The sequence below is a fragment of the Pleurodeles waltl genome, chromosome 3_1 (assembly GCF_031143425.1).
Source record: "Pleurodeles waltl isolate 20211129_DDA chromosome 3_1, aPleWal1.hap1.20221129, whole genome shotgun sequence".
Taxonomy (NCBI): Eukaryota; Metazoa; Chordata; class Amphibia; order Caudata; family Salamandridae; genus Pleurodeles; species Pleurodeles waltl.
In genome coordinates this window covers 120,584,194-120,608,787 of record NC_090440.1, presented here as the reverse complement: position 1 = coordinate 120,608,787, position 24,594 = coordinate 120,584,194, and positions in this window count along the sequence as shown.

The window sequence follows — 24,594 nt, the reverse complement described above, 5'->3', positions numbered from 1 at the left end:
GGTGCGTGGAAAAATGGTGTGTGCGTCGATTTCTCCCCCGCACACACGGACTTGCGTCGTTATTTTGCACGCGGGGAAGTCCTGCGTCGTTTTCCGGCGCGCGGACTGTCTCTTTTCGTGGATCGCGGGGATTACCAGATGTCCCGGGTCTGTGCGTGGATTTTCCTGCTTGTTTTCCGACTGCGCGTCGTTCTGCGGGGCTACGCGTTGAAATTATGATCTCACGGCAGGCGTTGCGTCGATTTCTCCTCTAGAGGTCGAGCGGTGTTGTCCTTGCGAAGCCGTGCGTCAGATTTTCGGTCGTCTCAAGAGCGTCGCGTTGATCAGCGTCGGTGTGCGACGTTTTTCTCGCCGCGGAACAAGTTGTGCGTCGAAATTTTCGGCGCACGGAGCGTCCAAGTGAAAGAGAGAAGTCTTTTTGGTCCTGAGACTTCAGGGAACAGGAGGCAAGCTCTATCCAAGCCCTTGGAGAGCACTTTCACAGCCAGACAAGAGTTCAGCAAGGCAGCAGGCCAACAGCAAGGCAGCAGTCCTTTGTAGAAAGCAGACAGATGAGTCCTTTGAGCAGCCAGGCAGTTCTTCTTGGCAGGATGTAGTTTCTGGTTCAGGTTTCTTCTCCAGCAAGTGTCTGATGAGGTAAGGCAGAGGCCCTGTTTTATACCCAAATGTGCCTTTGAAGTGGGGGAGACTTCAAAGAGTGGCTAAGAAGTGCACCAGGTTCCCTTTCAGTTCAATCCTGTCTGCCAGGGTCCCAGTAGGGGGTGTGGCAGTCCTTTGTGTGAGAGCAGGCCCTCCACCCTCCCAGCCCAGGAAGACCCATTCAAAATGCAGATGTATGCAAGTGAGGCTGAGTACCATGTGTTTGGGGTGTCTCTGAGTGAATGCACAAGGAGCTGTCAACCAAGCCCAGCCAGTCGTGGATTGTAAGGCACAGAAGGATTTAAGTGCAAAGAAATGCTCACTTTCTAAAAGTGGCATTTCTAGAATAGTAATATTAAATCCGACTTCACCAGTCAGCAGGATTTTGTATTACCATTCTGGCCATACTAAATATGACCTTCCTGCTCCTTTCAGATCAGCAGCTGCCACTTCAACAGTGTATGAGGGCAGCCCTAATTAATGCTGGCCTATGAAGGGAGCAGGCCTCACAGTAGTGTAAAAATGAATATAGGAGTTTTATACTACCAGGACATATAACTACACAGGTACATGTCCTGCCTTTTACCTACACAGCACCCTGCTCTAGGGGTTACCTAGGGCACACATTGAGGTTGATATATGTAGAAAAAGGGGAGTTCTAGGCTTGGCAAGTACTTTTAAATGCCAAGTCGAGGTGGCAGTGAAACTGCACACACAGGCCTTGCAATGGCAGGCCTGAGACAAGGAAAAGGGGCTACTTAAGTGGGTGGCACAACCAGTGCTGCTGGCCCACTAGTAGCAGTTAATTTACCAGCCCTATGCACATAAAATGCACCTTACTAGGGACTTATAAGTAAATTAATAGTCCAATCAGGTATGATTCAAGGTTACCATGTTTTAAGGGAGAGAGCATATGCACTTTAGCACTGGTTAGCAGTGGTAAAGTGCGCAGAGTCTAAAAACCAGCAAAAACAGTATCCACAAAGTGGAGGGAGGCAGGCAAAAAGTTAGGGGTGACTACCCTAAGGCTGTCAGGTATAACAGAATGGTTGCCACCCCCTCCCTGGGAATTCTTTTGGGGGCCTTTGGAGAGTTCCTTATCTGTAAGTTTATCTCCCCCCTCTTTCTTCTGTTGGGAACCCTGACCACCTTTGTGGGTGTCCCCCCCAGGTACCTTCTTGGACACGCTGGTGCTAACCCAGAGGTCCTCCTCCTCAGGAAGCTTCCTGGGATCAGTCAGCTTACTATCCACTAAGTGCTGGCGCAACTCTGTAAAAGTAGTATTAAGCATATGCTCTCTCAGTATCAAGTCATATAACCCTTTATAATCATCTACTTTGTTGCCCTGCACCCATCCATTCAGTGCCTTACTGGAAAAGTCAAAGAAATCTACCCATGTTTGTGTGGTTTGTTTGGTGCTGTCCCTGAACCTCTGACGGTATCCCTCAGGGGTCAGCCCAAACTTGGCAAGTAAAGTGGCTTTCTGAAGTGGGTATGTGTTTTGATCAGGTTGATCCAGTGTGAGGAGTGTGTCCCTCCCCAATGACGGCATATAACCCCACATAGCCCTTCAGGAACCTCATGAGCCCTCAGTACAACTTCATAAGCAGCTAACTATTTATCTATGTCATCTCCCACCACAAAACTGGGCACCACATTTTTGGGTATACGAACCTTCTATTCTCCAGCAGGTCTTGTCTGTATGCTGCCACCATTATTGCTGGATTCAGACTGTCTCGCCTTGATCTCCAGCTCCTTGAGACTCAGTTCATGAGCCAACAATAGTTTCTTTTCAGCCAAAGCTCTCTCAGCTTCCACCTGTTTGGCTGCTCTTTCACCTTCAGCTTGTTTGGCTTCTCTTTCAGCTTCAATTTGTTTGGCTGCTCTTTCAGCCTCAGCTTGCTTGGCTTCTCTCTCAGCCCTTCTTTCCTCCTGTTGAGCCTCAATTTTCAGTTTTGCCATTTGCAATTGGAACTCCCTTTCCTATATCCTTTCCTCTGCTGTCAGGCTTTGCACAGAGACACTGCTCCCTGATCTGGAAGGGGGCACAATTGCAGTGGTAAAATCATCCACAGATAGCAACAAATCCTCTGAAGGGCCATTTTCTGGCTCCTCTTCCTCATCATCCTCTTCTAAATGGGCGTATGCCCAGGCCCTCAGCGCCACTTGAAAGTCCTCCTTTTTGGAGGCCCCTTGGGTGGGTACCCTCATTGCCCTGCAGAACCCTCTTAGCTGTTTGACCGTATATGTATCCAACAGGACTAAGTCAAAGTCTCCCATTTGAGACCCAGTCAGAGACATGTTGAGTGAGGATTTAGTTTTTGAAAATTGTCAGGAAGAAAAAAAGCGAAATTTTGCAAAAAGAGATAAAAATCAAGTTGACCTTTAACTGTGGGTAGGTAGTGAAATACTTAGCTACTGTATGTCACTGCACAAACACAAGTCCTATCCTCACCGCTGATCACCAATGTTAGAAATGTGGTTTTTGGTTGGCAGTCAGGTTACCCCCTGTCTAAGCAAAAGCCCTCATTCTAGTCGGGTTAAGTCACACACAATCCAAGATTATCCTGTGCCCACCCTCTGGTAGCTTGGCACGAGCAGTCAGGCTTAACTTAGAAGGCAATGTGTAAAGTATTTGTGCAATAAATCATACAATACCACCATATAGCACCACAAAAATCCACCACACAGTGTTTAGAAAAATATATAATATTTATCAGGATAATTGTAGGTCAAAACGAATAAAGTTGCAATTTGAATTTGTAGAGATATCACTGAAAAGTGATATAAAGTATCTTAAGTCTTTAAAAAGCAAACAAAGTCTCTTTCAAGCACAAAGTAATTGGTTTGGAGTGGAAAATCTCCTCAGAGGACCACAGAAGAAGAGATACGTGGAAAAAGGGTGTGTGCGTCGATTTTTCCCCAGCACACATGGACTCGCGTCGTTATTTTTTACGCGGGGAAGTCGTGCGTCGTTTTCCGGCACCCGGACAGTCTCTTTCTGTGGATCGCGGGGATTACCAGAAGTCCCGGGTCTGTGCGTGGATTTTCCTGCTTGTTTTCCGGCTGCACGTCGTTCTGCGGGGCTGCGCGTCGAAACTTTGATCTCACGGCAGGCTTTGCGTCGATTTCTCCTGTGGAGGTGGGGCAGCGTTGTCCTTGCGAAGCCGTGCGTCGAAGTTACGATCATCCGAAGGTTTCTCGTCGATCAGCATCGGTGTATGCAGTTTTTCTCGCCGCGGAACAAGCTGTGCGTTGAACATTTCGGCGCACGGAGAGTCTAAGTGAAAAAGAGAAGTCTTTTTGGTCCTGACACTTCAGGGAACAGGAGGCAAGCTCTATCCAAGCCATTGGAGAGCACTTTCACAGCCAGACAAGACTTCAGCAAGGCAGCAGGCCAACAGCAAGGCAGCAGTCCTTTGTAGAAAGCAGACAGGTGAGTCCTTTGAGCAGCCAGGCAGTTCTTCTTGGCAGGATGTAGTTTCTGGTTCAGGTTTCTTCTCCAGCAAGTGTCTGATGAGGTAGGGCAGAGGCCCTGTTTTATACCCAAATGTGCCTTTGAAGTGGGGGAGACTTCAAAGAGTGGCTAAGAAGTGCACCGGGTCCCCTTTCAGTTCAATCCTGTCTGCCAGGGTCCCAGTAGGGGGTGTGGCAGTCCTTTGTGTGAGAGCAGGCCTTCCACCCTCCCAGCCCAGGAAGACCCATTCAAAATGCAGATGTATGCAAGTGAGGCTGAGTACCCTGTGTTTGGGGTGTGTCTGAGTGAATGCACAAGGAGCTGTCAACTTAGCCCAGCCAGACGTGGATTGTAAGGCACAGAAAGATGTAAGTGCAAAGAAATGCTCACTTTCTAAAAGTGGCATCTCTAGAATAGTAATATTAAATCCAACTTCACCAGTCAGCAGGATTTTATATTACCATTCTGGCCATACTAAATATGACCTTCCTACTCTTTTCAGATCAGCAGCTACCACTTCAATACTATATGAGGGCAGCCCCAATGTTAGCCTATGAAGGGAGCAGGCCTCACAGTAGTGCAAAAACGAATTTAGGTGTTTTACACTACCAGGACATGTAAACTACACAGGTACATGTCCTGCCTTTCACCCACACAGCACCCTGCTCTAGGGGTTACCTAGGGCACACATTAGAGGTGACTTATATGTAGAGAAAGGGGAGGTTTAGGCTTGGCAAGTACTTTTAAATGCCAAGTCAAGGTGACAGTGAAACTGCACACACAGGCCTTGCAGTGGCAGGCCTGAGACAAGGAAAAGGGTGTACTTAAGTGGTTGGGTCAACCAGTGCTGCAGGCCCAGTAGTAGCATTTAATCTACAGGCCCTAGGCACTGAGTGTGCACATTTCTAGGGACTTATGAGTAAATTAAATAGTCCAATCAGGTATGATTCAAGGTTACCATGTTTTAAGGGAGAGAGCAAATGCACTTTTTCTCTGGTTAGCAGTGGTAAAGTGCGCAGAGTCTAAAAGCCAGCAAAAACAGTGTCCAAAAAGTGGAGGGAGGCAGGCAAAAAGTTAGGGGGGACCACCCTAAGGCTGTCAGGTCTAACATGTGTCCCCCCAGCTGAAAGTGGTGAGAGCTACCCGACCTCCTGGGAGCTCTCATCGCTAAGGCGGAAGTATCTGGAGAGACCATCAGCACTGGTGTGGTCAACCCCGGGGCGATGTTCCACCGTAAGGTCCATCCCCTGTAGGGAAATGGACCACCTCAAGAGTTTTGAATTCTCACCCCTCATCTGCATGAGCCATCTGAGGGGCCTGTGGTCTGTCTGAATCCGGAAGTGAGTCCCACACTGGTAGGGTCTTAGCTTCTTCAGTGCCCAGACCACAGCAAAAGCTTCTCTTTCAATAGCACTCCACCTCTGTTCCCGTGGTAATAGCCTTCTGCTAATAAAGACTACTGGTTGGTCTAGGCCCTCCTCATTTAGCTGTGCTAGGACCGCCCCTATGCCATGCTCTGAAGCGTCTGTCTGCACGATAAATTCCTGGGAGTAGTCAGGGGCCTTGAGCATGGGGGCCGTGCACATGGCTTCCTTCAGGGAGTCAAAGGCTTTCTGACAAGCCTCTGTTCAATTCACCAACCTAGGTTGTTTCTTGGAAGTGAGTTCTGTCAAGGGTGACACAATGGTACCATAGCCCTTGACAAATCTGCGGTAGTATCCGGTGAGGCCTAAAAAGGCTCTCACCTCAGTCTGAGTTCTAGGTGGTTGCCAGGCCTTGACAGTTTCAATCTTGGCCTGGAGTGGCTGCACCTTGCCACCACCCACTAGGTGTCCCAAGTACACCACGGAACCCTGCCCAATCTGGCACTTACTAGCCTTGATGGTCAGGACTGCCTGTTGCAGGGCCTGAAGCACCTCCTTGAGGTGGAGCAGGTGTTCCTCCCAGCTGGAACTGTAGACAGCTATGTCATCCAGATAGGCTGCACAGAAGGCATCCTTGCCAGCTAGGACCACGTTAAACAACCGTTGGAAGGTAGCGGGGGCATTTTTCAATCCAAATGGCATCAGCCGGAACTGGTAATGGCCATCAGGGGTTGAAAATGCGGATCTCTCTTTAGCCCCCTCAGTCAGGGCGATCTGCCAGTACCCTGAAGTAAGATCAAACATACTCAGGAACTTGGCAGCGCCCAGCCTGTCAACAAGCTTATCAGCTAGGGGCCTGGGGTGAGCATCAGTCCGGGTGACTGAGTTGAGACCCCGGTAGTCCACACAGAACCAGAGTTCTGGCTTCGCACCTGGGGCAGTAGCCTTAGGGACCAACACCACTGGGCTGGCCCAGGGATACTGGATTTCTCGATAACCCTTAATGCTAACATCTTGGAGACCTCCTCCTTGATGCTGGCTTTCACCTTATCCGATAACCTGTAAATTTTGTTCTTCACAGGGAGACTGTCACCAGTGTCAATGTCATGAACACAGAGGTGGGTCAGTCCAGGAGTAAGGGAGAACAGGGGAGAGAACTGCTCCAACAGCTCAGAGCAGTCTCCTTTCTGGTTTAGAGTCAGGGAGTCAGAGAGGATGACCCCTTTCACTGACCCATCCCCTTCTTGGGCAGAGGGGAGGTCGGGGAGAGGTTCACTCTCCTCTTCCATTCCTTCATCTGTGACCAGAAGCATGTTGACCTCAGACCTCTCAAAATAAGCCTTTAGCCGGTTGACATGGAGCACCCTTAGGGGGTTCCTAGGTGTTTGGAGGTCCACTAGGTAAGTGGCCTCCCCTTTCTGCTCCTTTACTTCAAATGGGCCAGACCAGCGGTCCTGGAGAGCTCTAGGCTCTACTGGCTCCATTACCCACACTTTGTCTCCAGGTTGAAACTCTACCAGGGTGGCCTTCTGGTCATACCAGCGTTTCATTACCTCTTGACTGGCCTCAAGGTTACTTTGGGCCTCTTTCCAGAAGCGGGTCATCTGGTTGCGGAGGGCCAAGATGTAGCTGACCACATCCTGAGGGGGTGCCTTTGGAGCTCTCTCCAACCCCTCCTTGACAATGCTTATGGGTCCCCTGACAGGGTACCCATAGAGAAGCTCAAAGGGACTGAACTCCACCCCCCTCTGGGGGACCTCTCGGTAAGCAAAGAGAAGGCATGGTAAGAGGACGTCCCACTTACGCCTCATGGCCTCAGGTAGGCCACCAATCATGCCTTTCAAGGTTTTGTTGAATCTCTCCACAAGACCATTAGATTGGTGGTGATAGGGTGTGGTGAACTTTTAGGTTACACCACACGCATCCCACAGAGACTTCATGTATGCAGACATGAAGTTAGTGCCTCTGTCAGACACTATCTCCTTTGGGAATCCCACACGGGTAAATATTCCCATCAGAGTTCTGGTCACCACCGGTGCAGTTACGGTCCTCAGAGGGATTGCCTCTGAGTAACGGGTGGCATGGTCCAACAAAACCAGGATTAACCTGTTGCCTAAGGCAGTTTTGGGGTCCAATGGACGAACAATGTCGATGCCCACCCTTTCAAAGGGGGTGCCAATGACAGGAAGTGGAATCAGGGGGGTTTTAACCCTTTTCCCTGCTTTACCACTGGCCTGGCAGGTAGGACAAGATCTACAGAACTTATCTGAGTTTGTCCTCATTCTGGGCCAATAAAAGTGGGTGACAAGCCTGTCAAAGGTCTTGCCTTGCCCCAAATGTCCTGCCAGGGGAATGTCGTGAGCCAGACCCAGTAGGAACGTTCGGTAACACTGGGGGACCACCAGCGTACGCGCTGCCCCGAAGGCCGGAACCATAGGCTCACTGTAGAGGAGATCATTCTCCCAATATATGTGGTGATCGCCAGATGCTTCACCTGCCGCCTGGTCTGAGGCTTGCTTCCTCAGACCCTCTAGAGTGGGACATTGGTTCTGCGCCTTGCAGAATTCCTCCCTGGTGGGTCCACCCTCAACTTGCCAGCCAGCAAGCTCCGGTAGGTCACCTAGGGTGGCAATGTCTTCCCCAGTTGGCTCGGGAGCCTCCTCCTCATGAGCCCCGTCAACCACTGCGGGAACTTCTGGGACCGGTTTCCCGTACCCCTCCTCTTGGCAGCTCTCTGGGCCATTGTTCCAGGCTCCAGACGCCCTTGACTTCCCTCTCGGTCAGCCATGGACCGTGTGGTCATGCAGACCCACTCAGGTAACCCTAACATCTCCAGGTGAGATCTGAGCTCCACTTCTTTCCAAGCAGTATGCTCAAGATCATTGCCTAACAGACAATCTATAGGCATGGGAGGACTCACAGCTACTTTTAGAGTACCAGAGACCCCCCCCCCCCACTCAAAGGGAACCAGAGCCACCAGTAGGTGACTCTCATGATTGTCAGCGACTATGACCTGGTGGAATGTATTAAGGACTATATGCTCTGTTGACACCAGCTGACTCTTGATAGTAGTCATACTGGCTCCTCTGTCACAGAGAGCCTCCACCTTCTGCCCATCAATGGTGACCCACTGCCTGTACTTAGAAGTATTTTGGGGCATGTGGGCTTTGGGCACCATTTCTCCTTCTCCCAGGGACACTAGGGAAATCTCTACCTGTTCCTCAAAGCTATCTGGGTCCATCTCCCCCTCGAGCGCTACACTAGTCAACCCAGGTGTCTGTCCGGTAGTGGGCGGTGCTCTCTTGGAAGCCTTTATAGTGACCATACTGGTAACACTTCATGCATTTGGGGTTGGATTTCCCTGACCTATCATATGTCCCTGGCTTTTTCCCAAATCTGGAAAAGGAATGGTTGCCACCCCCTCCCTGGGAATTCTTTTGGGGGCCTTTGGAGAGTTCCTTATCTGTAAGTTTATCTCCCCCCTCTTTCTTCTGTTGGGAACCCTGACCACCTTTGTGGGTGTCCCCCCCAGGTACCTTCTTCGACACTCTGGTGCTAACCCAGAGGTCCGCCTCCTCAGCAAGCTTCCTGGCATCAGTCAGCTTACTATCCATTAAGTGCTGGCGCAACTCTGTAAAAGTAGTATTAAGCATATGCTCTGTCAGTATCAAGTCATATAATCCTTTATAATCATCTACTTTGTTGCCCCGCACCCATCCATTCATTGCCTTACTGGAAAAGTCAAAGAAATCTACCCATGTTTGTGTGGTTTGTTTGGTGCTGTCCCTGAACCTCTGACGGTATCCCTCAGGGGTCAGCCCAAACTTGGCAAGTAAAGTGGCTTTCTGAAGTGGGTATGTGTTTTGATCAGGTTGATCCAATGTGAGGAGTGTGTCCCTCCCCAATGGCGGCATATAACCCCACATAGCCCTTCAGGAACCTCATGAGCCCTCAGTACAACTTCATAAGCAGCTAACCATTAATCTATGTCATCTCCCACCACAAAACTGGGCACCACATTTTTGGGTATACGAACCTTCTTTTCTCCAGCAGGTCCTGCCTGTATGCTGCCACCATTATTGCTGGATTCAGTCTGTCTCGCCTTGATCTCCAGCTCCTTGAGACTCAGTTCATGAGCCAACAATATTTTCTTTTCAGCCAAAGCTCTCTCAGCTTCCACCTGTTTGGCTGCTCTTTCAGCTTCAGCTTGTTTGGCTTCTCTTTCAGCTTCAATTTGTTTGGCTGCTTTTTCAGCCTCAGCTTGCTTGGCTTCTCTCTCAGCCCTTCTTTCCTCCTGTTGAGCCTCAATTTTCAGTTTTGCCATTTGCAACTGAAACTCCCTTTCCTCTCTCCTTTCCTCTGCTGTCAGGCTTTGCACAGAGACACTGCTCCCTGGTCTGGAAGGGGTCACAATTGCAGTGGTAACATCATCCACAGATAGCAACAAATCCTCTGAAGGGCCATTTTCTGGCTCCTCTTCCTCGTCATCCTCTTCTAAATGGGCTTCTGCCCAAGCCCTCAGCGCCACTTGAAAGTCCTCCTTTTTGGAGGCCCCTTGGGTGGGTACCCTCATTGCCCTGCAGAACCCTCTTAGCTGTTTGACCGTATATGTATCCAACAGGAGTAAGTCAAAGTCTCCCATTTGAGACCCAGTCAGAGACATGTTGAGTGAGGATTTAGTTTTTGAAAATTGTCAGGATGAAAAAAAACGAAATTTTGCAAAAAGAGATAAAAATCAAGTTGACCTTCAACTGTGGGTAGGTAGTAAAATACTTAGCTACTGTATGTCAGTGCACAAACACAAGTCCTATCCTCACCGCTGATCACCAATGTTAGAAATGGGGTTTTTGGTTGGCAGTCAGGTTACCCCCTGTCCAAGCAAAAGCCCTCACTCTAGTCAGGGTAAGTCACACACAATCCAAGATTATCCTGTGCCCACCCTCTGGTAGCTTGGCACGAGCAGTCAGGCTTAACTTAGAAGACAATGTGTAAAGTATTTGTGCAATAAATCATACAATACCACCATATAGCACCACAAAAATCCACCACACAGTGTTTAGAAAAATATATAATATTTATCAGGATAATTGTAGGTCAAAACAAATAAAGTTGCAATTTGAATTTGCAGAGATTTCACTGAAAAGTGATATAAAGTATCTTAAGTCTTTAAAAAGAAAACAAAGGCCCTCATTCTGACTTTGGCGGGCGGCGGAGGCCGCCCGCCAAAGTCACGGCAGCAGAATACCGCTGCGCGGTCAAAAGACCGCCGCGGGAATTCTGGGTTTCCCGCTGGGCTGGCGGGCGACCGCCAGAAGGCCGCCCGCCAGCCCAGCGGGAAACACCCTTCCATGAGGATGCCGGCTCCGAATGGAGCCGGCGGAGTGGAAGGGGTGCGACGGGTGCAGTAGCACCCGTCGCGATTTTCAGTGTCTGCATGGCAGACACTGAAAATCTTGGTGGTGCCCTGTTATGGGGGCCCCTGCAGTGCCCATGCCTTTGGCATGGGCAGTGCAGGGGCCCCCACGGGACCCACGACACCCCATACCGCCATCCTGTTCCTGGCGGCCAAAACCGCCAGGAACAGGATGGCGGTATGGGGGTCGGAATCCGCATGGCGGCGCAGAGGATTCCCCAGGGCAGCGGAAAACCGGCGGTACACCGCCGGTTTTCCGTTTCTGACCGCGGCTGTACCGCCGCGGTCAGAATGCCCAAGGGAGCACCGCCAGCCTGTTGGCGGTGCTCCCGCGGTCGTTGGCCCTGGCGGTTTTTACTGCTGGGTCAGAATGACCCCCAAAGTCTCTTTCAAGCACAAAGTACCTGGTTTGGAGTGGAAAATCTCCTCAGAGGGCCACAGAAGAAGAGATACGTGGAAAATGGGTGTGTGCGTTTATTTTTCCACAGCACACACGGACTTGCGTCGTTATTTTTCACGCGGGGAAGTCGTGCGTCGTTTTCAGGGGCGCGGACAGTCTCTTTCTGTGGATCGCAGGGATTACCAGATGTCCCGGGTCTGTGCGTGGATTTTCCTGCTTGTTTTCCGGCTGCGCGTGCGCGTTTTTGACGTGGTGCGGGGCTGCGCGTCAAAATTTCGATCTCACGGCAGGCGTCGTGTCGATTTCTCCTCTGGAGGTCGGGCGGCGTTGTCCTTGCGAAGCCGTGCGTTGAAGTTACGGTCGTCCCGAAGGTTTTGCGTCGATCAGCGTCGGTGTGCGGCGTTTTTCTCACCACGGAAAAACAAGCTGTGCATCAAAAATTTTGGCGCACGGAGCGTCCAAGTGAAAAAGAGAAGTCTTTTTGGTCCTGACACTTCAGGGAACAGGAGGCAAGCTCTATCCAAGCCCTTGGAGAGCACTTTCACAGCCAGACAAGACTTCAGCAAGGCAGCAGGCCAACAGCAAGGCAGCAGTGCTTTGTAGAAAGCAGACAGGTGAGTCCTTTGAGCAGCCAGGCAGTTCTTCTTGGCAGGATGTAGTTTCTGGTTCAGGTTTCTTCTCCAGCAAGTATCTGATGAGGTAGGGCAGAGGCCCTGTTTTATACCCAAATGTGCCTTTGAAGTGGGGAGACTTCAAAGAGTGGCTAAGAAGTGCACCGGGTCCCCTTTCAGTTCAATCCTGTCCGCCAGGGTCCCAGTAGGGGGTGTGGCAGTCCTTTGTGTGAGAGCAGGCCCTCCACCCTCCCAGCCCAGGAAGACCCATTCAAAATGCAGATGTATGCAAGTGAGACTGAGTACCCTGTGTTTGGGGTGTGTCTGAGTGAATGCACAAGGAGCTGTCAACTAAGCCCAGCCAGACGTGGTTTGTAAGGCACAGAAAGATGTAAGTGCAAAGAAATGCTCACTTTCTAAAAGTGGCATCTCTAGAATAGTAATATTAAATCCAACTTCACCAGTCAGCAGGATTTTATATTAGCATTCTGGCCATACTAAATATGACCTTCCTACTCTTTTCAGATCAGCAGCTACCACTTCAATACTGTATGAGGGCAGCCCCAATGTTAGCCTATGAAGGGAGCAGGCCTCACAGTAGTGCAAAAACGAATTTAGGAGTTTTACACTACCAGGACATGTAAACTACACAGGTACATGTCCTGCCTTTCACCCATACAGCACCCTGCTCTAGGGGTTACCTAGGGCACACATTAGAGGTGACTTAAATGTGGAGAAAGGGGAGGTTTAGGCTTGGCAAGTACTTTTAAATGCCAAGTCGAGGTGACAGTGAAACTGCACACACAGGCCTTGCAGTGGCAGGTCTGAGACAAGGAAAAGGGGCTACTTAAGTGGTTGGCACAACCAGTGCTGCAGGCCCACTAGTAGCATTTAATCTACAGGCCCTAGGCACCGAGTGTGCACATTACTAGGGACTTATGAGTAAATTAAATAGTCCAATCAGGTATCATACCTGATTGGACTATTTAATTTACTCATAAGTCCCTAGTAAAGTGCACTAGAGGTGCCTAGGGCCTGTAAATCAAATGTTACTAGTGGGCCTGCAGCACTGGTTGTGCCACCCACATAAGTAACCCTGTAATCATGTCTCAGACCTGCCACTGCAGTGTCTGTGTGTGTATTTTTACACTATAAATTTGACTTGGCAAGTGTACCCACTTACCAGGCCTAATCCTTCCCTTTTCTTACATGTAAGGCACCCCTAAGGTAGGCACTAGGTAGCCCCAAGGGCAGGGTGCAGTGTATGGATAAGGTAGGACATATAGTAATGTGGTCCTGACAGTGAAATACTGCCAACTTCGTTTTTCACTGATGCAAGGCCTGTCTCTCTCATAGGATAACATGGGGGCTACCTTGAAATATGATTAAAGTGTAGATTCCCCCAGAGAGTAGATGGACATGTGGAGTTTGGGGTCCCTGAACTCACAATTTAAAAATACATCCTTTAGTGAAGTTGATTTTAAGATTGTGCGTTTGAAAATGCAACTTTTAGAAAGTGAGCATTTTCTTGCTTAAACCATTCTGTGACTCTGCCTTGTTTGTGGATTCCCTGTCAGGGTCAGTTTGACAGTTGGGTTGTTTTTCACCTCACACTAGACAGTGACACAAAGGGGGCTGGGGTGTAACCTGCATTTCCTGATTAGCCATCTCTGCTAGGAGGGAGGGTTGGAGTGGTCACTCTCATCTGAAAGGACTGTGCCCGCCTCTGACAATGCCGGCTCCAACCCCCTGGTGTGTGTCTGAGGCCTTGCCTGGGCAAGGCAGGATTTCACAAGTAGGTGTGAGTCTCCTTTGAAGAAAGGTGACTTCAAAGACTTAAATGGGTATAAGAAGGGCACCCAAATCTACAGACTTTAGAAAACACTTCTGGAACCAAGAGGAACCTCTGCCTGGAGAAGATCTGATAGCTGAGGAAGAAGTGCTGCCCTGCCTATGACTGTGCTTTGTGGAGCTTTCCTGCAGTGCTGCTTCTGCCAGAGTAAGAGGGCAAAGACTGGACTTTGTGTGCCTTCCATCTTGTGAAGAAATCTCCAAGGGCTTGAGTTAGAGCTTGCCTCCTGTTGTTTGAAGTCTCAGGGACAGCAAAGACTTCTCTCTGCCAGCACCTGGAGTCTCTGGAGAGACTCCTGCTCCGACAAGTGGTGCCCTATCCACTCCCTGGGCCCTTGAAAGGAAAGCTGGTGGAAATCCAAGGAAATCGATTTCGGGCGACTCCGGACCGACGCCGCTGCTGAATCCGGTGACGCCGCCTGCACCCGACGCCGTGACCTTTGCTGGAACGCGATGCTCTTCGCAGGCCCGACGCCGCAGCCGCCCTGCTGAAGTCCGCGACTCCGTGGAAGTCACCGCCCCACGTCGTGACCGACGCCGCTCGAAGTGCGTGGATTCAACGTTTCGCACAGACGCCGCGAGCCCCGACTTCGCGCATCGGCTTGTTTTCACTCTTCACCAAAGGTACTGTACTTGGGGGTCTACACGACGTGTCCGGCGCTGCTGGTGTCGGCTTGTTGGGAACGACTCCGTCATGACGCCGTGTTAACATCTCATCGAAGCTTTTTTGTTTCTAAGCGCTATTTTTGAGTTTAATCTCTAAAAATTCATAACTTGACTTGTGTATGTCGGATTTTTGTCGTTTTCATCTTGTTTTGTTTAGATAAATATTTCCTATTTTTCTAAACCGGTGTTGTGTCATTTTGTAGTGTTTTCATTAAGTTACTGTGTGAGTTGGTACTAATACTTTGCACCAAGCACTCTGAAGTTAAGCCTACTGCTCTGCCAAGCTACCAAGGGGGTAAGCAGGGATTAGCTGAGGGTGATTCTCTTTTACCCTGACAAGAGTGAGGGTCCTTGCTTGAACAAGGGGTAACCTGACTGTCAACCAAAGACCTCATTTCTAACACATACTATGAAGAATGTGGGGTGTGTCAGGTACTGCTGAGGTAGAGGATTGACTCAGCATGTGAAATGAGGACGATGCAGTGCGAATGAGTCATTTGGTCATTCTGTGACATATGTGAAAGAGTTGTAAATACATGTACCTTGATTTGGCGGGGTTGGGCGGGAGGGTGCTACTGGTGGCACCAGGGAATTTGGTAATAATGACTAGCACTGTGGAAATGCTGACAGTGTTCTTGATAACCAGTTGTGTATCAGGAAAATAATAACAATAAAATATATATTGAAAATGACGGATCCGGAGAGGAACAAGTGTTCATTCAATCAAATTTACACTCAACCAAAGCTCTAAATTATCTTGAGATGTGTTTCAATTTATTATTTTATAGCACCACATCCAGACATTGTGCTTTCCATGACTGTATATCTACTAAAAGGTCCTAAAGTACCTATTGGTAGAGTTTGCATTACTTCTCCTTTGCTTCTCTACTTCTCTCCTAATTTCTGTCCTTGTCTGAGGTTTGTGAAACCGCTATGTTCACAGATATATGAGAAGTTGCCCCTTGACATTGATGTGCAGCCTTCATGAGCGACTAGGAAACACACTTCCAAGACGGCTGTTTCGGGATGGGCATTCTTTACCTGTCAGATGGCCATCTAATGCACTGGAGGTGTTTGATTATTTTAACAACAAAGAAATTGATGCAAAAAAGATTCTGGCCCTTATTACAAGTGTGGCGGTCTCAAGACCGCCACACTCGCAATGGCGGTCAGACTGTCGCAGACAGGGGGGTCCAACCACCATATTATGACCACCTGTTGACAGCCTGGCGGTCTTGGCAGTTGATTTCTGCCAGGGCAGCACTACAAGCAGCGCTGCCCTAGAGATTACGATTCTACTTTCTGCCAGCCTTTGCATGACAGTCTCACTGCGATGAAAAATCTGGCAGAAAGGGTGTGTCGGGGACCCCATGGGGGCCCATGCACTTAGCATGGGCAGTGCAGGGGCCCCTATGGACAACCCCGTCGAACATTTCACTGCCTGAATTACAGGCAGTGAAATGCTCGACGGGTGCTGTCACACCTGACACACCACAACATTGCAGTCAGGTCGTAAACGATACGTGAGTTATCCTAGAACACCATAAAGAGATTAATTGTGAGTCTACACTGTTTGTAAAAGAACAATGATGGGTTTATAAATTGTGCACACAACAATTTGGCCTCAATGAGAAAAAACCTTGGAGCCAGCTGATGAAGTATTAACATCACATAAATCATTAGTCAGATATACATCTCCTGAAATTAATGGTACACCTAGGCAGCGCAGAAGGTCCTATGTCCATCTCATTCCTATACATTCCATAGTGTCACAAAGAGAAAACCATCATCAATAAATATTAGCCACTCACATATATGTCACCATCACAGTAAGAAGGGAACGAGTAACCCTTCATTAAACACAAGAAAGAAAATCCCAAATAATTATCAAAACGATATGGGAATCCCCAGTTCTGCCTCTGTAAGCCCATGAAGCCCCAATTACCTCTGTGTAATTACAGACACCCACAAGGGATACCTACTTTTAGGGTCCTCTTGGACCTCCCTTCGTTCCATGGGAGGCTGCCGTCTTGGGGAAGTTAGCGGTCTAGTGCTGCACGCTTTAGCATGCCGAGATGCAAGAGCTGCTGCACATTTAAACTCAGCTCCCATGTGAGCATTCAAGTTTCAGAGACCCCAATGGGAGGTGAGCATTAGGTACAGACGGGAGTGTCACTTTGAGGAAGTAAGTGCCTTTTGAATATTGTTTAATGACGCTACTGATATGGTAAGATGAATTAATTCAAAAAATTTGCCAAATCTTTAGAGTGTGACTACAAGCACACACCCCTCCTTGAGGAGCTATGACATGAGAATCCAAATACTACAGAGTAAGTTACGTATGCACCATGTGTGTGCTGATCGGTGAGTTCATGTGTTAACATGTTTAAACATTTTTAAATGTACTGTATCTTGTACTGTTGGTTGTGAGAGTACTTTAGTCTCTCAGTCCTGATATTCACGAGTGCCGTTCCCCACGAGTGGGGTGCAGTCTGCAAATAGGTGGCACCACACCCACAAACAACATATATAGCAGCCCATTTCAGAATGGGGGCTATGATAACTATGCCTCGTTTGTATTTCAACAGGTATCAATGACGGACACCATAAATGATTGTTATCATCTTATGACACCACATTAGGAAGGTGAATTGCACCATTTCACAGAGCGTGTATTATTTATGCTTTCATTAGAGGTAGTCAAACAAGGAGTGGCACCAGGGAGTCCACCTTGGTCCTGAAGAGGAGCCTAGGGGTAAGGCTCAGAAACATGTAGACTAGGAAGTCAGGTACATTACATCACCCACTTCCACAGACCCTTTTTAATCATACCACTTCCAAGAGATCTATTAAATCACTGCAATTACTAGGAGTCACCCAAGACCCCATCACTCCTATCCCTCCTGTGGTTCACATTGACAAGACTACATGAGTGCTCCCATGCATCCCATAGGTCGTAGCATGTCCCGCTCCGTAGCAGAATTGGAAGAAACCCAATGATTAAGCATGCTATCAAGTGGTAACCCTGGTGGGTGAGGGTTTTTCTAACAGGAAAATTATTTTTCCTATCCATCCAGTGGTAGTTCTTTTAGCTGGGCCTCTTTTGTAATGTTACTGGATAGCAGGCAAAATATGTTTGTCTCCAGTGCATTGTTGTAAAAATATTCAAACACATCCAGCACATTAGTTGTCCATCCTACAGGTATAGAACACACATCCCCATGTCCTTCTTGGGATGGTGCTTCCTGCTTGCTCATGAAATATGCATGTCAACGTCAAGATCCAGATTCTTCTTTCTCTGTGAGGGTAGCAGTCCCATGCCCAGAAAAGGACAAACATCCTGAGAGCAGTAGGGCTGCAAAGGAGGAAGTATGCAAACTCTACCAATATTCACTTACGTTCCTATGGGAATGTTGCTTCAAAAAAGGGAGGCAGGGTGCTTACATTTAGAAACAAAGGTTAAAACATCCAATGGAAAACTAAGCTCATTTTTAAAAGAGGTCAACTGGGGTTTCAAAATATTCATTTTTGTTGTGCTACATACTTCACTGTATAGTACTGTACAACCGCAAGTATTAGACCCCCTCCACTGAGCCTGTGAGAAATTTGGTTGTTGGTTGAGTGGGGTGTTAATCCTGCTTTAGCAACAGCCACAATCCCTATCAGGGAGAGACAATAAAGGCACTAGATTAACCTGTGCTTAACCCTCTATTAGTTTAGCACACAAGCAGTCAGGCTTAACTTAGAAGAAATATGTAAAATATTTATGCAGCACACAAATTGAATCTGTAGAACTGGAGTTACGATTTACTAAAGTTTTAGCAAAATCTAGCACCTAAAAGGTCAAAGCAAAAACTGATGACTTCTATGGCCGTATTTATAGGGCCCTAGCACCACAGGAGCGTCACTTTTTGTGATGCTCCTGTGGCGCTAAGCACAGCGTCCTATTTACAAGGTGGCGTTAAGCCACTTTTTGTGGCTTAACACCACCTTGTAAATATGGCCCCTTCCCACGCAGCACTGTGCGTGGAAGGGGCGTGCTATGGGTATTGCTGTGAGTGTGTCACAGCAACACCCCTTGCATTTTGATGCTGCCTCAGATTTCTGAAATTTTGTAAACCTGTGGCAGCGCCAAAATCTAACGCAACCCCCAGGGGTGGCGTTCGCAGGGGGCAACGAGGAGGAATACTTTTATGCCTACTCGTTTTTTGCTCTTTCTATGCATGCTGCATTCTGCTGCATAAATAGAAAAAACTAAGTCCCAGAAAGGATTGTTTATGTGCGGGAAGGTGTCCCTTCCTGCACATAAACAATCATTTGCCAATGACGCTTAGGCACTACTGTGTGTGGGACATTGTGCAGCACACACAGAAGTGCCAAAGTGCCATTAGTGATTGATTGTGTGCAGGAAGGGACATCTTCCCGTACATAAACAATCATACCCCTCAACACAGACATCCTTGTACGATGGTGCAAGGATGCCTGCGTTGGTGCTGGCAGCTAAATTTAGCACCAGCGCAGGGGGAAACACGGGAGTGTGCCGTATTCCATTAAATATGTCACATCCCTGTGTTTCTAAAGTGACATAGTGTGGTGCTGCCAATTTTGGTGTAGCACCGCGCTGCACCACTATTCTTAAATCTGGCCCTTAGTCTGGTAAGGCCTGGGCAAAATTTGAAGGTTATGGCCAACTGTGATGGAATAAGGTTCAGATAAAGATGTGGATTGGTCTCCACTTACCTTCAGACTTTAAAGAAAAATGTTTGAGAAAGTAAAGTTCAGTGGGACAAGGCAAGTGTCTGAAGAGGAGTCACCCGGTAGCGCTGGATGAAGTTGCAGTGAAGTTCTCTATGTTTTAACTTAGGATCTGATTTAGTTGTTGATGAGCACCCTGCTCTTCTGCAGTGGGGATGGAGTAAATTCCTCCATCTCCATGGTGGAGAGACCGCCCATCAAATTTATCAATGACCCCCAATGCGGCATCACACAACCCTGCATTAAGCAGTTTTCTTTTTGCTTTTTAAAAAGAAAATTTTGAAACAGGATTTTCTTTTTGAAAAAAAAAAGAATGTTCACCTCACTATGGGAGCCTTATGTGCTTTTAACTGTCCCTCACCACCAGGGTTTGCATGGCTGTGAAAGACAGTACAAAAATGGTTATATGTCCATCCATCCTTATTGGGTGGGCAGACATGTAGCCATTTTCCCAATGGCCCTTCATCCACCAGCAGTCGGAGTGGATTGGCTCTCTCAGTGATGGAGTATTTAACATTATAGCAACATCTAAGCTCTTCCTCAATTAAATTGGATGGGCAGAAGAAGAAACCACTTTGATATGTGATATAGTTCTCAGAAGATACAAGATAAAGGGAGCACTATTGGTCTTGCTGAGCTTGCAGTGACCTCTAAATATGGTGGTACTTTTCATTGTTAACATCAATGCAACATCTCAAATGACATCACTTATAACACACACTGAGCATGGCAGATGTGCAAGGTATAGTTATAGCTAATAGCTAGCTATAGTTATAGTTATTTTTATCTCTAGTATTCTAAGTTGTGCCCCACCATGCAGAGATTTGTCATCAATAATGTAATTACAAATGATATGATCAACAATGTCTTACAACTTGTCATAAGTGATGTAATATGTGGGGTAATTGGCCTTGCATGGTAAGGGTGTGAGTTATAGTTACCTTTGGGCACAAGTTAAAGTCACTAAAGATAATATAACTGGGGAATTTCAGTGTTTTTTTAGCCTAAAATTTTATGTTGTCACTGAAATTTTAACCTGCCTATATTGTACCTTTAGCCTTTAGTTGTAATGCAATTCAATAATAAAAGCAATCGCAAGAGGGCCTTGCACTGCAGCTGAAGAACACAGAGGTTAATTACTGCTCTGGGACCCTCTTTCCCTGGGACAATTTCTTCTTGAAAAGGGGAGGTGTGCTGTTGACTCCTCCTTCCTGAGTCTCTATAGGCCCAGAGGGCACCACCTCCCTAGTGCTGAAATAATTATCAGGGGATGGGGCATGCAGAGTCCCTCCAGACCCATCCCCAGGTTCATTACTTAAGTATAGGGGAAAGAGGCATGTATCCCCCATCCCTGAGTCTTAACAGGCCCTGGGGACCCCATTCCTAGAGCTGTCTCATATACTATGCCCTGGGGAGCCCACCTCTGGGACACAGTAGTTTCCCATGCAGAAAAAGTAAGCCAGCTCCCACCAGGCAGGGAGCTTTGAAAATACTCCTGCCAGGTGGGAACATACTTTTATTTCCCTGCCCACTCTCTTGTGGGCTGGGAAATGCAGACTGCTGATGCCCATCGGTAGCAAACAAAAACTGCTCCTGCTTGCTGGGAGCAATTCTGGCTACCAATTCACCCAGGATAGGTGCATGGGGGAGCCAACTGGGGGTGCAGGGTCCCTGAAGCTCCTGTGCAACCCCAATGCAAAGTATTTTGGGTGCCCTGGGTGAGCACCCATTTAAAAGCACAGAAGACTCTAAAGAATGGGGGCCACTATAGGCTGAGGGAGGGAGGCCTCATGACCCTTCCCCTTTTTTTGTTAAAAGAGGTCCCCACTGCCCATTATGGCTCAGGGAAGTGGCTGCATACCCCCTTCCCTTAAAATATTTATTTTGGTTCTGGTGGATGAGGTCTCCAGAATTACTATTGGCTTGGGGGTGGAGCGTGTCCCTCTCCCTTTAAAAGCCCAGGAGATGGGGTTCCCGGGGACCTTTGTGGCTGTGAGAGGGGGCCACCCCCTCTCCCATTTACAAATATGTTTGCTTTGAGGGATAGGGTTACCAGGGCCACTATTTGCTCAGGGTCAAGTGCCCCCTTCCCATAATTAAAAAGACCCAGGGGAATGGGGCTCAACGGGCTGTTACTGGCTCCGGGTGAGAGGCTGTGCACCCTGCTGCCCTTAATAAAAAAAGCTTCAGAAGATGGGGTCCCCTGGATCCAAAGTGGCTGGGGAGAGGAGGCCGCATGCTCCTCTACCTGAAAAAAAGCCTCCTGGGGATGGGCGACCCGTGGCCCAAAGTGGCTTGGGAGGGGGTCTATGCCCAAGAGCTGGGCACAGGACTTGGCTAATGGGAGGGTGTGCGATGAATCAACCAGTTTCTCTTGTTCCTATGTTGTTTTCATGTTTGGTAAATGTATTCTGAGATATTGAAATTGAAGTCCTCAACACTAAAATGTTTCAAAGGGCAACCCTACTTCTACTTCTATTTGCCCTTCAAAGTTTTGTGATTTTCTGGTGAGTGGCATGTGTTTTTATAATTATCAGTCTAAACAGCAGGATGATCTTTACAATTTTCCTCTCAATGAAACATATGTAAATTGTAAATTACTGATTGTAGGTTTAGAAATACCATGAGAATCTGGTTAAAAGTGCAAACTCCTGCCCTGATTATTAAAATACGGTCAGCCATAGTTGTTACCACATTGTAATATTTCCCTCTTTGCCCCAGAGCGTTTAACATTTGTGTTTGTACAATGTATTATGTTGTGTTATGGTATGTTAGGTTATGTTATGCTATGCTATTTTGTTATCTTATGCTGTGTTATGCTATTTTATGGTGCATGTACTTGCATAGTGCAGAACTTGCCAGAAAGAGTATCCTGCCACTGAATATCATTCCAGAAATCATTAGGTCATACTCCAAGACCACCTGATCCCCAGGGTAAGAGTCACAAACAGTGCTAGAGTTAAAGGCCCCTTTTTTCTATATCACAAATTCCCGTTATCCCGCAATCCCCAGTTATTAGCCTGGACAGCTTCTATACTACTGGAGGTTATCTCATAGATTGTAATTGCTTATGTGGCATCTCACTCTGTCTCTGTTCAACTTGCAGAGCAATACTTATATACCAGAGAAGCACCATTCTATGCAGTGACGCTCAAAATCTGGAGTGATTTTGAAGAATAATTCAGGTAACTTAATCAGACTTGATTTTTATCAACAAGTTTAATACGGAGGGGGTCAGACAAGCATAGCCTCTGTTCACTAGTAGAACCTGCATGCATTACTCTCTGTGTAGGTGCTTTACCTGCCTCTGAATTATCCACAGTTTGGGCAGCCATTATAGTAGTCTCTTCATTATTTACAATAAAAGTAACAGCTAAGGAAGTAATTTCTTCTGGGGCTGAATCAAGGCCCTGCTCAGCTTGCAAAACTGCTCCTTACCATGCATCACCAGCCTCCAAATGCACCTTGTAGCTGAGCAGTGTCATCTCTAGCAAAAAACCCTTAGCAAGCTCTTTCTGCTGCTGTGAGATAAATCACATGGATAATATCTAGAACACTGATCAGCCCTTCCTAGCATGTCCACATGGTAGTTCCTTTCAGCTAACTTGAGTAGGAGCATGGACGAGAGTAGCTATCACTTGTTTTTGTGAGCTTGTAACACACTCACCTGAAAGACCATGCAAGCCAGGCAAATTTGTAAGGAAATATCAAGATATGCTATGTTCAATGCCAATATGCAATTGCTTTGAGGTTAAGGCAGAGCTTTTCAGACAGTGTGATTCCAACTGGTTCCAGTGCCTCCTGCTCCGTGCTTGTGTTAGTTTGCCTTCTCCTCTCCACATTTATACTGTTCAGCATGCTTGTAGTGACTTCATTTGATGCAGCTCTATTGCCACACTACCATACAGCCTATCACTAATCCAACAGTGGCCAGAAGTTTGCTGTGAGTCTACTGGAGACTCTGAAGGCTGCCCATGAATCTGACGGTACTAGAAGGTAAGATAATTTCAGAAGCGTCAAATAGAGATGAGCATTTCCATAACTTATTACCAACAGCAGGGCTTGTCATTCGGCTCGGGCATTCCATGTACTAAACTACAGTCCTCGTAATCTAGGAAACAGGAGGCCAATCAGAGGAAGTTGTTGGAGAGGGAGTCATATCCTGCAGTAGTAAAGGCAGCCACTTCCGCTGGCCACCATCTTTGACCGTCCTTCTGGATCCTGATTCTCTCTACCTTCAACAATTGTGGTGGTTCCAAGTCTGTTGCCTAAACTGAATAGTTGCCATTTGTTCTTGTATGTCTGCACACCACAGGGCTTGCATACCCCTGGAAGGCAGCACCTTCTTCTACTTGCAAGAAAATAGCACACTACACAACAATCCTCCGTGAAAATATACTGATACAGATTAAAAAATTATTAAAGCATACAATTGCCATCTTGTGTGTGATGCACACTAGTATGCATATTTAAATTTGTGTTGATAAAGCTTCAACTAGGTATGAAGGACTCTTTACTATTGTGCCATTTTAGATGGCCTCTAAAGTATACTTCCAATTAGTGCTTGTTCATCAATTGTATCCTGAATAGTTTTCTATTATTATGAGCTATTATGAGCTGGCCCTCCATATCTTAAACTGACCTGCACACCTACCATAATTGCTCACCTATCAACATAGAGACCTCCTGCCCCAAGCCTGTGCTTTACTGATTGTTCCAGTAGCTCCCAAGCAACCCTCAGCTCTGCTCCACACCTACTCAAGCCTTTAAGTTCCCATGTCCCCCAGCCTGTGCTTTACCATCTGGGCCTCTAGCACCCAAGCAATCTTCAGCCCTCCTCTCACACCTCCATAGATCTTTACGTTTGTGGAGGGAACCTCATGCTGACCACCACTATTTAGTAGCTCCAGCTTCTCTGTGCCCTAAACAGCCCAGTGACCAAAGACAAAGAACACAGACTTTGCCCTGTGTATTTTTTAAACTTGACCAAAGACAAAGAAGAGGGTAAGAACACAGATTTTGCCCTGTGTATTTTTGATACTTTAAAACTGATTTTGGCCCTCATTACAACCCTGGTGGTCCGTGTTAAAGTGGCAGTGAGACAGCCAACAGGCTGGCGAAAAACAAAAATGGGATTACCACCACGGCGGAAACTGCCAACAAAGACAGCCACTTTAATACTCCGACAGCCACGGCAGTACAGACAAACAGCATGGCGGTCACCGCCAACAGTCAGGGGGATGACAGTGTACCGCCCACACTATTATGAGAGGCCAATCCGCCACCTTTTCCGGGGTGGATACAACACGAACGAAAACACAGCCGAAACAGGACTTGGAAGGGGAAACACTCACCTCTACACAACCCACGAGGAACCAGGACGCCATGGAGCCTGAACTCCAAATACTCCCTGCGATTGTCTTCCTGCTCCTCTACCA